General features: G+C 41.2%; 1 protein-coding gene across 1 annotated transcript in view; it reads right to left on the minus strand.

Moving 5' to 3' along the window:
* The window catches only part of MORN1 (MORN repeat containing 1), a 158,989-nt gene that overhangs the window by 116,632 nt on the left and 27,228 nt on the right, over positions 1–15,129 (minus strand). The gene's annotated exons all lie outside the window — the stretch shown is intronic.

Here is a 15,129-nt window from a genome sequence, read left to right on the forward strand (position 1 = left end):
TTAGAAATCACATTTCTGTAACCGTGATTTGTGACCATTTGTCATCCCTTTAAAAATATCAGTTTAAAAAAGATGAGTCCTTCATGAAAAATGCTACCAAAGTTAAAAAAAAAAAAAGGAACTGTTGATGTCTGGTTGCAGACCAAAGGATGCCATCTTCCAGTTTATTTCCTACATGAGCTTTTTATTGAATGTACAACGGTTATGTGGCTTCTGTCATGGCATGAGCTATACGGACATCTGTATTGCATAAAAGCACCCGTATAATCCATATAAGACTATTTACTGCCTTGGAAAGTGAGGGAAAGGAGGGAGGGAGAGAATCCGAATCATAAAATGGCAAAACAATTGTCAATAATTGTTTCTAAAACAATGAAAAAAAAAAAAGATGAGTTTTTGTTTCAGGAAAAATCTTGGTATCATTAAAAGTGCCATACAACTTCCCCAAAATCAGGCCAGTCTACACTGAGTCCAATCCAGTGTCTATTCAAGACGTATATGTACTGAGGACTCACTATGTCGGTTTCTATCCCATTGCCTGGACAATAGGCATTCAGAATTCATTTGTTCTTTTTAGTGTGGATAGTAAGGCTCCTTGAGTGATGACGGATCTCATTTGGGCATCTCTGCAGTGTTCTAAAGCTTGATGCAATTAGCACAACATCCACAAAGGAGAATACCTGGAGCTCTTCCTTCTTTTTAGGAACACTCATTTCTGCTTGGAGTCTACCCTTTGAAGAACTCGCCATGGTGGTGGAGCATAGTCTTTGGCAAAAATGAAAAACCAAGGATGATATATAAGGCAATGGAAAGAAAGATACAAGACGGGCAAGAGTAGGCTACCACAACCAAGAACCGTCCTGGAAAGGAGTGCAAAAGTGTCGTCTGTGAGATATTTATCAAGAAAAAAGTCGGGATGTCCATGAGGCTAGAGCCAAGGATAACTAAGAAATGGAAGGGGTGCCCTCTTGGCATCCCCACAAGGTCAGGGAACTAGAGAAAGGACTGGATAAGTAGAAGGAACCCCCTGAAGGAGAGTAAGGTCTTGACCCATGTCAAGATGGGTATACACGGATGGGCTGGGTGTTGTGCATCCCCATCGATGTGACATAAAGTCCACCAAAGAATCTTGTAAAAATACTGAACCAACTGATATGCTAAACGTATTTCTGCCCAGAGTGCAGGGCATAAGCTATGGAGAGAAGTTGAAGAAGCAAATTTAAACTGAATGTTAGGAAAAGCTTCCTAATTATGATAGCTGTTCCAAAGTGGAACAATCTGTCTCAGATCACGGGGTCCCTTGAGTCCCTCATCATTAGAGGAGGTCTTCCATAAGAAACTAGAAAATCACCTATAGGGGCAGGTTTTTTTTTTTTTGATTCCAAAACAGAAATGTGGTAATGGCTAGGCAATGAGGGTTTAGTGACTTGCCCAGGATCACACAACTAGGAAATGTCTGAGGCTAGATTTAAACCCCAGTCTTCCTGCCTCTAGATATGGCACTCTATCCATTGGATTACCTAGCTACCCCTTCAGGACACTTCTTTTCAAGTGGACATTTTAAATCATCTGTGGTTTCATATATAGAATTGACTTTGTTAAACCTGAAATTTGAAATTCTACCCTGGTATATATAGGACTTAGCAAGGCAAATTAAAATAGGGAACTACCATAATCTAGATGGGACAGAATTTCCATTCCATCAGTTTCTTCGTAGCTTCTATCCATCACTTCTCCTCTGTCCTCTGGGACCCAGCTGAACGTGTCTAAACACTATGTCGTACCTCTTCAGATACTTGAAAACCCTTGTCATGTCCTCCTGAATTATGTGTCCTCTCTTCTATAGGCTAAGCCTCCAACCAATCCTCATGCAGCATAAACTCAAGTTCCTTCTCATTCTATTGGTTGTCTTCCTTTAAAACCTCTCCTGTTTATCAATAAGCATGGATCTATCAATGTAGGTTGATACTTTCTCTGAAATGTAAAATCTTAAGAGTTTTCTGGGCAACTGAAAGGTCAAGCAACTTGTCCAGGGTCACCAAGCTCATATATGTCAGAGATGAGACTTGAGTCTAGATTTTCCCAGCTCCAGAGCCATCTTCTCTATGACCTTCTTAAATGGAGGTGCTCAAAACTGAAAATAATACTCCAAATGAGGTCTGATCAGGACAGAGAACCTAGGGTCTACGCCCTCCTTGTTCCTGGAACTTATACTTCTATTTAACTTCTATTAATGTAGCCCTAAATCCAGGGGTGGGCAGCTAAGTGGTACAGTGGTTAAAGTGTTGGGCCTGGAGTCAGGAAGACCTGAGTTTAAATTCAACCTCAGACATAGCTAGATGACCCTGGACAAGTCACTTACCCCTGTTTGTCTTAGTTTCCTCATCTGTAAAATGAGCTAGACGAGCATCTTTGCCAAGAAAATTCTAAATGGGGTCACAAAGAATCAAATGCAACTGAAATAACAAAATCCAGGGATGAAGCCAGCTTAAAGGACTCAAGTGCCAATTATGAGATTTTCAGTGTGAGCATTTATACCTTGAAAATCTGCAAAGGCTACAAATCAGGATTTGATTTATAGTTTTCTTGATTGTCTAGACTGTGGAAGGTGAGGGAGAAAATGCTGATAATTCAGATTAAAGTTAAAAGTGTCTAGTGGGATAGTTGGCTGTTAAACACTAACTGGCACAGCCCTGTCTGGATTCCATTGGCTTTTGGGGGCTACCATCTCACTCGGATGAATCATACTGAATTTGCATTCCATTAATGCCCTCAGATCTTTTTTTATTTTAAATAAATTATTCTTTTACTGTGGTTCCCCTGTCCTATAGCTGGGCATTTGATTATTTATGTCCAAGGGTAAAAACTTTGTCTTTGGGATCCAGTTCAATGCTCCAGCCCAGGGGTCAGCAACGTATGGCTCTCGAGCCCTATCTGGCTCTTTTCAGGACCAGATATGGCTCTTTCTGCAGGAGCCATAAAGTCCATTTTTTTCAGGCGCTGTTACAGGAGCCGCACTGTGAGCACTGTACGGCTCTCACGAAATTACATTTTGAAAAATGTGGCGTTTATGGCTCTCACGGCCAAAAAGGTTGCTGACCCCTGCTCTAGCCTATCAAGAAGCTTTTGGACAGTGTTCATCCCTCTCAATTTTGTGTTCCCTAAAATTTGACTTAGTGAGCGTTCTAAGCCTTTCTGCAAATGGAGGCGGGGAGGGAGTCAATTCCAGGCACTGGGGAAATACCCTGGATAAAATTCTAAGTCTAGGGTAGAACAGTTTGCCTGGAATATAAAGTGGGTGGAGGGGGAAGGTAGAAGCACCTTCTGTCCATGAAAGACTGATGTCCTTCTTCTGAATTATCAGGCTTCTCCGAGGGAAGTATTTGGACCCCTGTAGTGCTCGACCCTCGAATTTGCCTACATGTGAAGTGTATATACTTCCTCAAACCTTTATCTTACAATTGAGGTACAAAATGGGCTTACAGAGCCATTTTCAGAGTGGTTCATCCTTCTTTGGTGTCCACCTGCCACCCAGTTCTCCCCACTGGCTCCAAGAAGATGTAGCAAGAGCAGCAGCTGGACCCCAGTAAACCATTTTGGCAGAGGGCTGAGTGTCACTGATGATCCTCAAGCCCGCCCGAAAGGGAAGGGGATGTCTACATGTGAAGACTTTCTCCCAAAGAAGGGGCAGAGGAGAACAGTTTGTTCCAATGGTCATGAAGGCAACTAAAGCAGGGGCTGTGGAGTGCTTAGAGTTTTATTAGACATCGAAGATGCCAAGGTCTTCCACTGCATTGTGGGTCATCGCCGGTCATCCTGACTTTTGTCATGTCACTGGACTTGGATGACTCTGGAAGAGAGAGGGAGGCTGGTGACTGTGCCCAACGCTGCTTCACTTAAATCCAATTCATGCTCCAGTCAAAAGACATCACCAATGATGTCATTCGGGTTCTTTCTCTTGGAGTACGAAGGACAACAACCAAACTTAGAATTAATTAAAGTCAAAATGATCTCTCTCAAAGAAAGAATGCATTAATTATTTCTTCTCAAATGCCAATATGAGGCATAAACATGATTCTCAGAAGCTCAGAATTGGAAGAAACCTCACAAACAACATTGAGTCCAATTTGTATACGAACAACAATTCTTTCTTGGGGGCAGCTGGGTGGCTCAGTGGATTGAGAGCCAGACCTAGTGATGGGAGGTCCTAGGTTAAATCTGGCCTCAGACATCTTCTAGCTGTGTGACCCTGGGTAAGTCATTTAACCCCCATTGTCTATGCCTTAACCCTCTTCTGCCTTAGAACCAATACACAGTATTGAGTCAAAGACGGAAGGTAAGGATTTTTTTTTTAAAGCAATCCTTTCAACTACATCATGAACAAGAAGATAACTAAGCTCAACTCATAACCTCATAAAAGAAATCTGAAATGCTGCTGTTCATAATTGTTTGTTAAAAATTATTCTGGAACTCAACAAAATGCAATGAGCACTTATTAAGTGCCTGCTGTATGCAATATGATGCAATGGACAAAGAATGGGACAAAGAAGTCAAATCCAGTCTAGGACACTTCTGAGTTGTGTGACGCTGGATAATTCACTTAACTTGTTTGAACTTCTATTTCCTTATCTGTTAACTCTTTAATAATATTCAAAATAAGCATTTATTAAATGCTATTGTATGCAAATCACACTGCCACAGACACAGAGATAAAACAAAAATGGATCCTGTCTGCTAGCTTATATTCTATTAACCCAGAATGCTTGAAAATCTTATATAAGATACCAAGTCTGATATAATATATATCAATTAATATAAAATAGCTAGATAGCTCAGTGGATAGAGCCCTAGGCCTAGAGCCAGGAAGTCCTGGATTCAAATTTGGTCTCAGATATCTCAAACCTGTGTGACCCTGGCAAGTCACTTAACTCTGATTGCCTAGCCCTGACCACTCTTATGTCTTAGACATAAGACAGAAGGTAAGAGTTTAAAATATATATAATAGATTATATCATATACATATTATATTACATATGCATGTCTGTTTTATCATGCTAGTCAGTGGCAGCAGCAATATCACTGGGAAGATTTTTCCAATTCAGACAAGCCAAAGGGCTCTCCTGGGGGTGTGAGGCAGTCCTCCGAGGGGACGTGAGGTCCCGTGGGTGTTCAGAATGGCAGCAAAGGGCTGATTTCTCTGAGATCCTTCTCAGCCCCTGCCATATGCCTGGCTTTCAGTTCAAGAGCAAGAAGCCTTTCAGGTATGATGAAACAGTTCTTGATGGGAGAAACTTCTCTGAGTTGAGTCGTGTACAGAATAGGTACTTCGTGAATGCGTGTGGCCCGATTGGGTCCTTTCTGACCTGGCCCTGCCTTCTGCCATGCCGTAGACCATCGACAACTTTCTCCATGATAATAAGTCAGCAGCTCTCCCCGCACACCCTGAATTCTCTCCAGGCTGAACGTTCTGTCTGTCATGGCCATCAGAGCCTCATACCCCAGCCCTCTTGTCCTCCAATGACTATTTACCAGCTTATCCATTACCTCTTAAAAAGCAGTTCTTCCCAGAATCACCAACGAGGCTCCAATCACTAATAATAAGAGAAAAGCAGATGGGAACAACCCAGAGGTTTCACCTCTCTGGCTGCAAATTGCTAAAGATGACCAAAGACAGGAAGAGCCTGTGTGAGAAGGCTGGTAGGAACAGGGGCACACGCACACCCTGCAGGCAGAGGATGAGGGGGTAGAACCACTGTAGAAAGCAATTTGGAACGACAGGAATGAAGTGGCTAAAATGCCCTGCCCTTTGACCCCAGGATTCTCCTGCTAGGTCGATATCCCAAAGAGATCGGTGATAGAAGGTGAAGCTCCAGACACCAAAATAAGTAGAGCAGCCCTTTTTTGTAGGGTAACAAATACTCTCGTACGGGGAAAATTCGGATGGTGTAAAACTGTAATAGTGAAAATGCCGTTTACCATTGAGATGTGCCAGCATAGACAGGAAGTTGAAACCAACGAGACGGGAAACTGATCCCACGAGTCACTGATGGATGACGTGAAATAAAGAGAGGGGAGTTCCCTTCCCACAAAACCAAAAGATATCAATAAAAAATTCCTTTTTTAACAAGTGGTTCCCAGAAAGGATGATAATCCGTGGACTAAACCAAGATGAGGGTATAACTGTTGGCTACTCCCAGAAGGGACACAACCATGATTTCAGAGTCATCCAGATCATTTGGAAATCTGAGCCCAGATTAACAAAAAGAAATGGAACAGGGAGACTATAAAGTCCTGCATTTAAGATTTAAATGTGTTCCACAGCACAGTGGAGACCTAGCAAAGCACATCCTGGGTTTTCTCTCAAGTGGAAATGATAAGCTATTGATATCTGCCCATTAATACTTCCGGTGATGGGTCACAGAAATGTGGCCTGGAGATGTAATCTGGGCATGCTCAGGTGGGAGAATGGTTCCCCTCTGATTTATCCATCTCCTTGGACCCCTAGACCAGTGATTCCCAAAGTGGGCGCCACCGCCCCCTGGTGGGTGCCACAGCAATCCAGGAGAGTGGTGATGGCCACAGGTGCATTTATCTTTCCTATTAATTGCTATTAAAATAAAAAAATTTAATTTCCAGGGGGCTAAGGAATATTTTTTCTGGAAAGGGAGTGGTAGGCCAAAAAAGTTTGGGAACCACTGCTATAGACTATCCCTGGTTTTACAGGGTGAGAGGCTGAAACACTAAGAGTTTAAGCACACCTTCTAAAGGAAGTGGGCCACCGTTATGACTGAGGTCGCCAAAGAAGTGACTTTGCCTTAATAGGAATGTAATTAACCCCAACAAGTAACAATAATTGTCCCTTGAAACTCATAAGACACAGGATGCATTCACCAATCAAACAGGCAGCTGTTTTATATCAAAGCTGAAACATTAAAGTGAAAAACTCCAGAAACACTGATAACCAACTTCAGACTTCAAAATGACAATGCCATTGCAATGAATAAAAAGCATATTGCTCTTGCTTTAACGTTTTTTCCCCATTTCTCTGCCAATAGATGATGTAGGACGACTATAGATACTAATACGGTTTTTATAAGGAAATAAAGAAAACGATGAAGTTGGGTGTGACTTTGGATACTGAGGGCTGCAAGCAATATGTCAGTATATATAATATAGCAGTAAGATCATGAATAGAATGCAAGCAAGTTAATTAACTATACAAAACCTCGAAATAAATAATAGTGATGCAAATTAATTCTCTATTAATCTGTGAAGAAATTATGAGTAAACATGTAATATTAATCAACTTAATTTAAAGGTAATATATTCTTTTCAGAGTCTTCTAAACTACTTTATACCTTTTTCAACAGGGAGTTGCTGAATAATCAAGGCTTGATATCTAACAGGCTACTCAATGATTAAAATTAATAATATTTACCATTGTTATTAATGATGTGGCAATCATTTAATATAGCAATTCCGGGAATACATTAATATATAAATAGATATCTGGGATAGTCAGATATTCATGGGCACAATACTGAGATTAATCAGTATAAATATATTCAAATGAGCAATGTAACTAATCAAATAGTGTAGAATCTTTTCTAATTAATGTTATAAATCATACATTTAAAAATTCTATCCTTTCTCTGTTAATTGACATGCACCCAAAGAATGAACAAATATGTATTAATAAGAAGGCTGGCAGCCCACAGCCTGTCTCTGGGCCATTTATCACCAGATGTAATAATACGTGGGCTGTGGCAACACGTGGCAAAACAGCTTAAGAATTCCACACGCTCCTATTCAATGTGATTGGCTTGGCTGGGCCTTTCACCTTCCATAACGGAGAATTGCCTCATATTTTCTGGGAAAATCTTCCCTTATTCATGGGATAAAATTCTAGCAGAGGGTCTTATAAATGCCATTTTGTGGAAGAAGAAATGAAAGCCGAGAATGAAATTAAGTTGGAGTGTGGCACTGAGTCATGAAGGCTCTAGGTTCCAGGCCTCGACACTGCCAAGAACTTGTATGCTTAGGGGTAGCACAATGGATAGAGCACCAGGTTGGGAGTTGGGAGGACCTGGGTTCAAATATGGCCTCAGACACTTCCTAACTATGTGATCCCAGGCAAGTCACTTAACCCCAACTGTCTGGTCTTTGCAGCAATAATGTCTTAGAACTGATAGAAAAGCAGAAGGCAAGGATTTAAAAAAAAAAAAGAACTTGTATGATTTGGGGCAATTTGTCCCCCCTTTCAAGGCTTCATTTTCTGCATCTTTGAAATGAAGGGATCAGGCTACAAAACCTCTAAGGGCCATTCCATTTCTGACATTCTTTAACAAGCTAGGACAAAAATGGGCATCCATCTCGATGCAAATTGATCAGATGAGCCAAAACTAAGAGTGGAAGCACTCTAGGACTAAAAAGAAAGCATATTTTACTTTGAAAATAAAAGGAAGAACAAAAAAAAAATAGAAAACACTCTCCCTCCTCTGCCTCTGACTACATTTTCTCTCTCCCTCTCTCCTTCTGTTTCTCTCTCCCTCTCACTCTCTGTCTCTCCCTCTCTCTCTGGTTCTCTCCCTCTCTGTCTGTCTCTGTGTCTGTCTCTCTGTCTCTCTCTGTCTCTCCTCTCTCTGTCTCTCTGTCTCTCTGTCTGTCTCTCTCTGTCTCTGTCTGTCTGTCTGTCTGTCTCTCTCTCTCTCTCTCTCTCTCTCTCTCTCTCAGGTTGGGACATGGGAGTAGAGATGGGGTGGGGGGACAACAACCAGCTTTAGCCCAGTGATCAAATACTTCTTTTTTAAAAGAACCTGTTAGAGGGGCAGCTAGGTAGCTCAGTGGACTGAGAGCCAGGCCTAGAGATGGGAGGTCCTAGGTTCGAATCTGACCTCAGACACTTCCCAGCTGTGTGACCCTGGGCAAGTCACTTCGCCCACCCTTACCACTCTTCCACCTAGGAGCCAATACACAGAAGTTATGGGTTTAAAAAAATAAAAATTAAAATAAAAGAACCTGTTAGTGACCTGTTACTTGTTAGAGGTAGCAGTGGGGAGAGATTTAATTTAAATTAATGTGCAAATCATGCAAGTCAAGAACCTGATACATTCTTTCAGTATTTGGGTCCTTTTTTGTGAGCTGTATAAGGACATCAGGTGCATCTCAGGTCTCTGCCTGGGACAGACCATTAGGAAGGGTATGCTGATGAATGACCCTCAGCTGGCTGTATTGATTAACCTGGTAGGCCCGTAGAACCTGCTTCATGGGCCCATTGTGAGGACTCTGGCTCTAGTGCTGGGAGAGACTTCCGAAGTCATCAAGCTGAACCCCCTAATTTGGCAGATGAGCAAACTAAGACCCACAGCAGTTAAATGACTAGCCTAAGGTTACACAAGTAGTAAGCAGTAGAGGCAAGATTTGAATCCGGGTCCTCTAATTCCAGAGTCTCTAATTCCAGGTCCTCTAATTCCAGATATTTATATCACATATCATATGATATAAATAACAAACGAATCTGAAGACACAAAACAGCAGTTAAGGCCACTTAGAGGATAACCAGTTAGATAATGGATGTCGAGTGTTTTGAAAATCTTAAACACTACCAAAATGGAAAATGCTTATTATTGTTGCCATCATCCTCTGGACAGAGACCAAGCAAGGGAAAAACAAAAGATTATGAGTAGACTCAGTATTCAAGAATAAACCCTGGTGATGGACAAAATATGCTCTCATACATTCAAAAATGACTTTGATTTCCATTAGCTCTATATACTGGCTAATGTTTACCATTCCTAATCTCTGCTGAGCTTTGAGTAAGCTCTGAAAACTGTAGACTTCACCTTCTTATACGGTGAAATACCAGTTAAGGCCAAATCAAGAATGGCCAAAGCCAGCTGTATCGTAGCTTCGTTTTGAACACAGGAGGCATAGTGTGAAATAGACACAGATTACACACATGTGTGACATGAGTGATATACATATATGTTATGTTGTAACATACATAACATATAGGAACAGGTCACCTGCAGGCTCTTTTAAAAAATATCTGATCCCTGGGATAAAACTAATTATTGTTCCCCAACTTTTCTACCACCATCTTGCAATCTTCCTCTGAACATTTGGGGTGTGTGTGTGTGTGTGTGTGTGTGTGTGTGTGTGTGTAGATGTAGTCTGGTAGGGAATGTTTTCTATTTTTTTTCCTAATATCTAATATTTTATTCTAATTTTTTTGCTTCCTTTTATTTTCAAAGTAAAACATACTTCCTCTTTAGTTCTAGATTGCTTCTGCTCTTTGTTTGGGCTCACCTGAATCAAGACAGATGCCCATTTTTGTCCTATCATAGAATCTCAGAAATGGGATGGCCCATAGAGATCTGGGAGCCTGATCAACTCCTTTCACAGACACATGTGCGTAATACATGTATATTACATATATATATATATATATACGTATAATACAGGTGTCTATCTTACACATATCTGTTGACTTGGGTCATTCTTGAGATGGTCTTAACTGGTATTTCAGCATAAAGAGGTGGTGAAGTATATGATTTTCAGAGCTTATTCAAAGTTCCCTAGGAAAGATGTATGTAGGTCTGTGTACACATGCATAATTAAAGAAGATAGCATATATGTGTGTCGATACATATATACCACTAAAGTAGATAACGTTCCTCTCTCAAGTAACAAATGGCTTAGTCTAAACTAGGGAGAGTTATTGAATCAGGGGCAGCTGGGAGGGGCTCAGTGGATAGAGAACCAGATCCTAGGCTCAAATCTGATTTTGGATACTTCTAGCCAGGTGACCCTGGGCAAGTCACTACACACCAACTGCCCAGTCCTTCAGCTCGTCAGCCTTGGATCTAATACTTAATATCCATTCTAAGAGAGAAGGTACGGGTTTTGTTTTTTTTTAAGAGTTATTGAATCACAGAATAATTGCTACAGAAAATCTGGTTGTCATTTACAAAGGGCCAGGCTTATGTTAAATAACACCTTCATTGATAATTTGTTTGGACAAATATAGAAATGTTCTGTTTTGATCTTGAAATCCTTTTATTCTTAATGCTAATTTCTTTGAGAATTCTGTTAGGGGCTACCACGCAGAGAGATATCTGATTATGAATGAGGAAAGGTGTTTTGAATAAATTGCAAGAAATAAGTACTTAACTTTTTTTTTTCTTCTTTCAGGAAGCAATTTTCAGTGAATTGATGATATTTCCCTTTCCAAGTGAGAAGCTTTTATGCTTTTATTGGAATTAATTTTGGTTACTTAAATCTCATCTAGTCTTCGACTGTTATTATATTTTCAGGATTCCTAGGTGACTATAAACACCTCAATTATTAAATTTCAATCTTGAGACCGGCTTTTCTGCCATCTATATTGATGGATTCTTTTTATTAGGCTTACACTGCCTCAGTTGTTCCCATAATGTCTGCGAAGTAGCATTTTGGAGGAAATCTGATATGTGTTTTGCTGACTATGCAGAGAAGCGCTGGCTATTTTTTGCAAAGTTCCTTGTAGAGACTGGTGAGGAGTAAAGAAAACAAGGAGTTCTGGGTTTTGTTTTACTTTGTTTTATAATAAGGGGGGTGGGAAAGAAAGAAAGATGGGCTGGTCTTGTAGCAAGAGTAAAGGATAACCAGTAGACAAGCTGAATGCGCCAATGGTTACGTCGAGATATTTGGACACAAGGCCCCCTCCAGGTACCCGAAAGCCCCATCTGGGAGAGTCACAGGAAGACATGAACAAAGAGATACATGGCAGCAGGAGACAGGACAGGCCGTGAGGGGCTGCCCTTCACTGTGGGACCACAGAGCCACCGAGAAACCCCAGTGGTGCTTTAGAGATTACCAAGTCGTTTCCAGCTCTCTTTGTGTATCCATTTTCTACTTTCCAACAGAAAAATTCTTGAGTTAATGTGAGATTCTTCAAAAAGAAGTGCTATCCGGAGGGGCCCTGCTTTAAGCAAACTCTGTACACAACCTCCCAGTGAATAAAGTAGGTAATTAGAGTTGTTCTTCCCGTTGCAAAAAGATGCACCAAGGGCTCTTGGACAAAAAAGATTCATTCACCATCGTTTTTGCTATAAATAGCGAGTTCCCTTGGTGTATTTAAAATATATGAGTCTTCAAGTGAAATTTTATTTTCAGCTCTGCTCAGTAAACATAAACACTTCAGTTTATAGTCACAGGATCATAGAATTTTAGAGATGGAAGGGATGTTTGTGGTTGTTCAATCATTTCTGGCATGTCTGACTCTTCATGACCTCATTTGGGGTTTTCTTGGCAAAAATACTGGAGATGTTTGCCATTTTCTTCTCCAGCTCATTCGGAAGATGAGGAAGTTGAGGCGATCCAGGTAAAGCGATTTGCTCAGGTTCACACAGCTATCTGAGTCCAAATTTGAAGTTGAGTGCCCTGACTCCAGGCCTGGTGCTCTGGAGTCAGGGCACTCAACTACCGCTGTACTACCTCACTGCCCCGGGAGGGGCATCTCATCCAGCATCTAAAAATGATCTATTTTATGCATGAGGAAACCTAAGGCCAGGTTTTTGCACAGCCAGGTAACATAGAGGTAAGATGAAATCCTCAGCCTTCTGACTTTCCCCATTGACCATCATGCTCTCTCTTTACTACTTTTTTATTCCATTTTTAAAAATTAAAAGCTTTACTTTCCATCTTAGAATCAATATTGTGCATTGGTTCCAAGGCAGGCGAATGGTAAGGGTTAAGTGACCTGGCCACATTTGAAATCAGGACCTCCCATTTCTAGGCCTGGGTCTCAACCCACTGAGCCACCCAGCTGCCTCCTTCTTTAACTACTTCTAAAAATCCTTGAGACAGTTTATAAATTAACAAATCATATTGACAAAAGTCCGATCCATACAATTTTCCAAGATTATCAATTTCATCAAATGAGAGAATATTATTAATCCTTTGTCAATTATGTTCTGATATGTAGTTGCATTGATACCCTTCCATTTTCTTTCAAAATCATCTCCCCTACTCTCTACTCCCATCAAGTTCATCTATTGAATAGTGAGATCCTTAAAATAACTTTACTGATCCAACTTGAGCCTCTTCCTGGAAGTCTGTCAAAATGAAGCCTATTGATCTAATCACCATGCCCCTTTCTCTATCTACCAGAAGAACTTATATTTATGAAACTGAGTTTTGATGTTATAGGACCTTCCAACATCCAAGCCTATCAACCAGCCTTGCAGATAAGCATGATGACTTTACCAGCCTGCAGGGCATTCATACCAGCCCATCTTCTCTGTGGTTGAGTAGCTATCCCCAGAATGCAAATAAAATCTCAAAAGATGAAAACAAAACAAAACAAAACAAAACTTAGGTTATTGTATAATTCGCTGTGATCCCAGGTCTCTCCTTCACAGTCCTCCAAGATGTTGGGATGAGATAAGGGTTCCTTTTCCATCTGCCTATCAAACATGAAGCACCTATAGAACCACTTTGGGCTGCTATAGCTTCAAACAGGCAGGCAATGAAACTCAAGTTGATTCTACAAAAAAATGTTGCAGGTGAAAAAGCCCATCCGGGTAGCCACCTGTTTAGCGCAGCGAACAGGTGTACCAAACAGCAGGCCTTCCTCTGGGAAGGACGACAAACTAAACCCAGCCAAAACACACAAAGCAGCAGCTACGGGGACAGACCGGAACACAGCATCTGCTTCCTGGGCCCTACACAACTGCCAGAGGAAGCCGGAGAAAAGGAAGCCCAGGTAAGAAACATTTTTAACGTGAAAACAAATGTTTTAGTTCATTAAATAACACACCAACTCCATTTCTATGCCATCAGGCTTTCTCTTAATCTCAACTGTGTACAGATATTTATTCATGTATTCAAACCAAATAAGCCCTTAATACTATCCATGGAGTCTGCCTCAGCAGTGGGGCCATGTATGAAGGTAAGCCGTGTTCCAATGAGGCCCTCTTGGAATTTCTGGTCAAGGAACCTATGTTATATTTGTAGTTATTCATCAAGGCTTTGTGTTTTGCCAATGTGCAAAGGTTTCGAAGCCAGGTTATAGGATTAAGCGAAATGCAAAATTGAATATTTTAGGGATCCAAAACAGATCTGAGCATCTGAAGGAAGCATACGGAGAAACCACGACCAGGCAGCAGAGAGGAGCTGATGAGATGACTAGGTGCTGTATTTGGTTCTGAAGTTTCCAGACAGCTAAGGGAAAAAACATCCAACTCACTGGCTTTCATCATTTTCTTTTTCTGACCCAAAGAAAACGGAGAAATGTGACTGCAAGAACCTTTTTCCTGAAACCAAACTTAGCCAGTAACATATAACGTGAGACTATGTCTAAGGGACACTGGGCAACAGAGTCCACAGTGCCTTGGACTAGTTCTGCAAGACACAAAAGCTATTCAAATGGACTCTTTTGCAAAAAGGCTGGAGGCAAAACATTTAATAGTAACTCAGTGTAGGTATTTTGCAGAGGGGAACAGAACTGAAGTGACATGGCCCAGATAGCTTGTTCTCAAATGATTTTAACTTGGAAAATTTTTAGAAAATGTCAGTGCATGCTCTCCTCTGGTTTTTGTGTATGGTGACAGGCTATGTTGCCACTGGTCCCCATTTTGACTGCAGCCATGTCTTTTAGGCACTCTCTAATAAACAAACAAAAAACAAACCCAAACCACTCCGGGCCTGGCCATAAGAAAGCTTATTCCTCAGCTTGATCATAGATTGACAGCAAGATGTGGCCAAATGATGACTCTGAAATGAGCAATAAAGTCCTAGTCCAAGACTGAAAGTTTTAAATGGAATGAAAGAAAAAGTTATGGAAAAAATTCACTTTTCTGGTATTTCTTCAGAAATAAATTACTGGGGGCACAATGGATAGAATGGCAGACCTGGAGTTGGGAGGACCTTGGTTCAAATCTGGTCTCAGACACTTCCTTGTGGTGTGACCCTGAGCAAGTCACTTAACCTAATTTTCCTAGCCCTAAGAAGGGAGGAAGGAAGGGAGGAAGGAAGGGAGGGAGGGAGGGAAGGAGAGAGGGAGGAAGGAAGGGAGGAAGGGAGGAAAGAAGGGAGGAAGGGAGGAAAGAAGGGAGGGAGGGAGGAAAGAAGGGAGGGAGGGAGGAA

The sequence above is a fragment of the Gracilinanus agilis genome, chromosome 3, assembly GCF_016433145.1.
Source record: "Gracilinanus agilis isolate LMUSP501 chromosome 3, AgileGrace, whole genome shotgun sequence".
Taxonomy (NCBI): Eukaryota; Metazoa; Chordata; class Mammalia; order Didelphimorphia; family Didelphidae; genus Gracilinanus; species Gracilinanus agilis.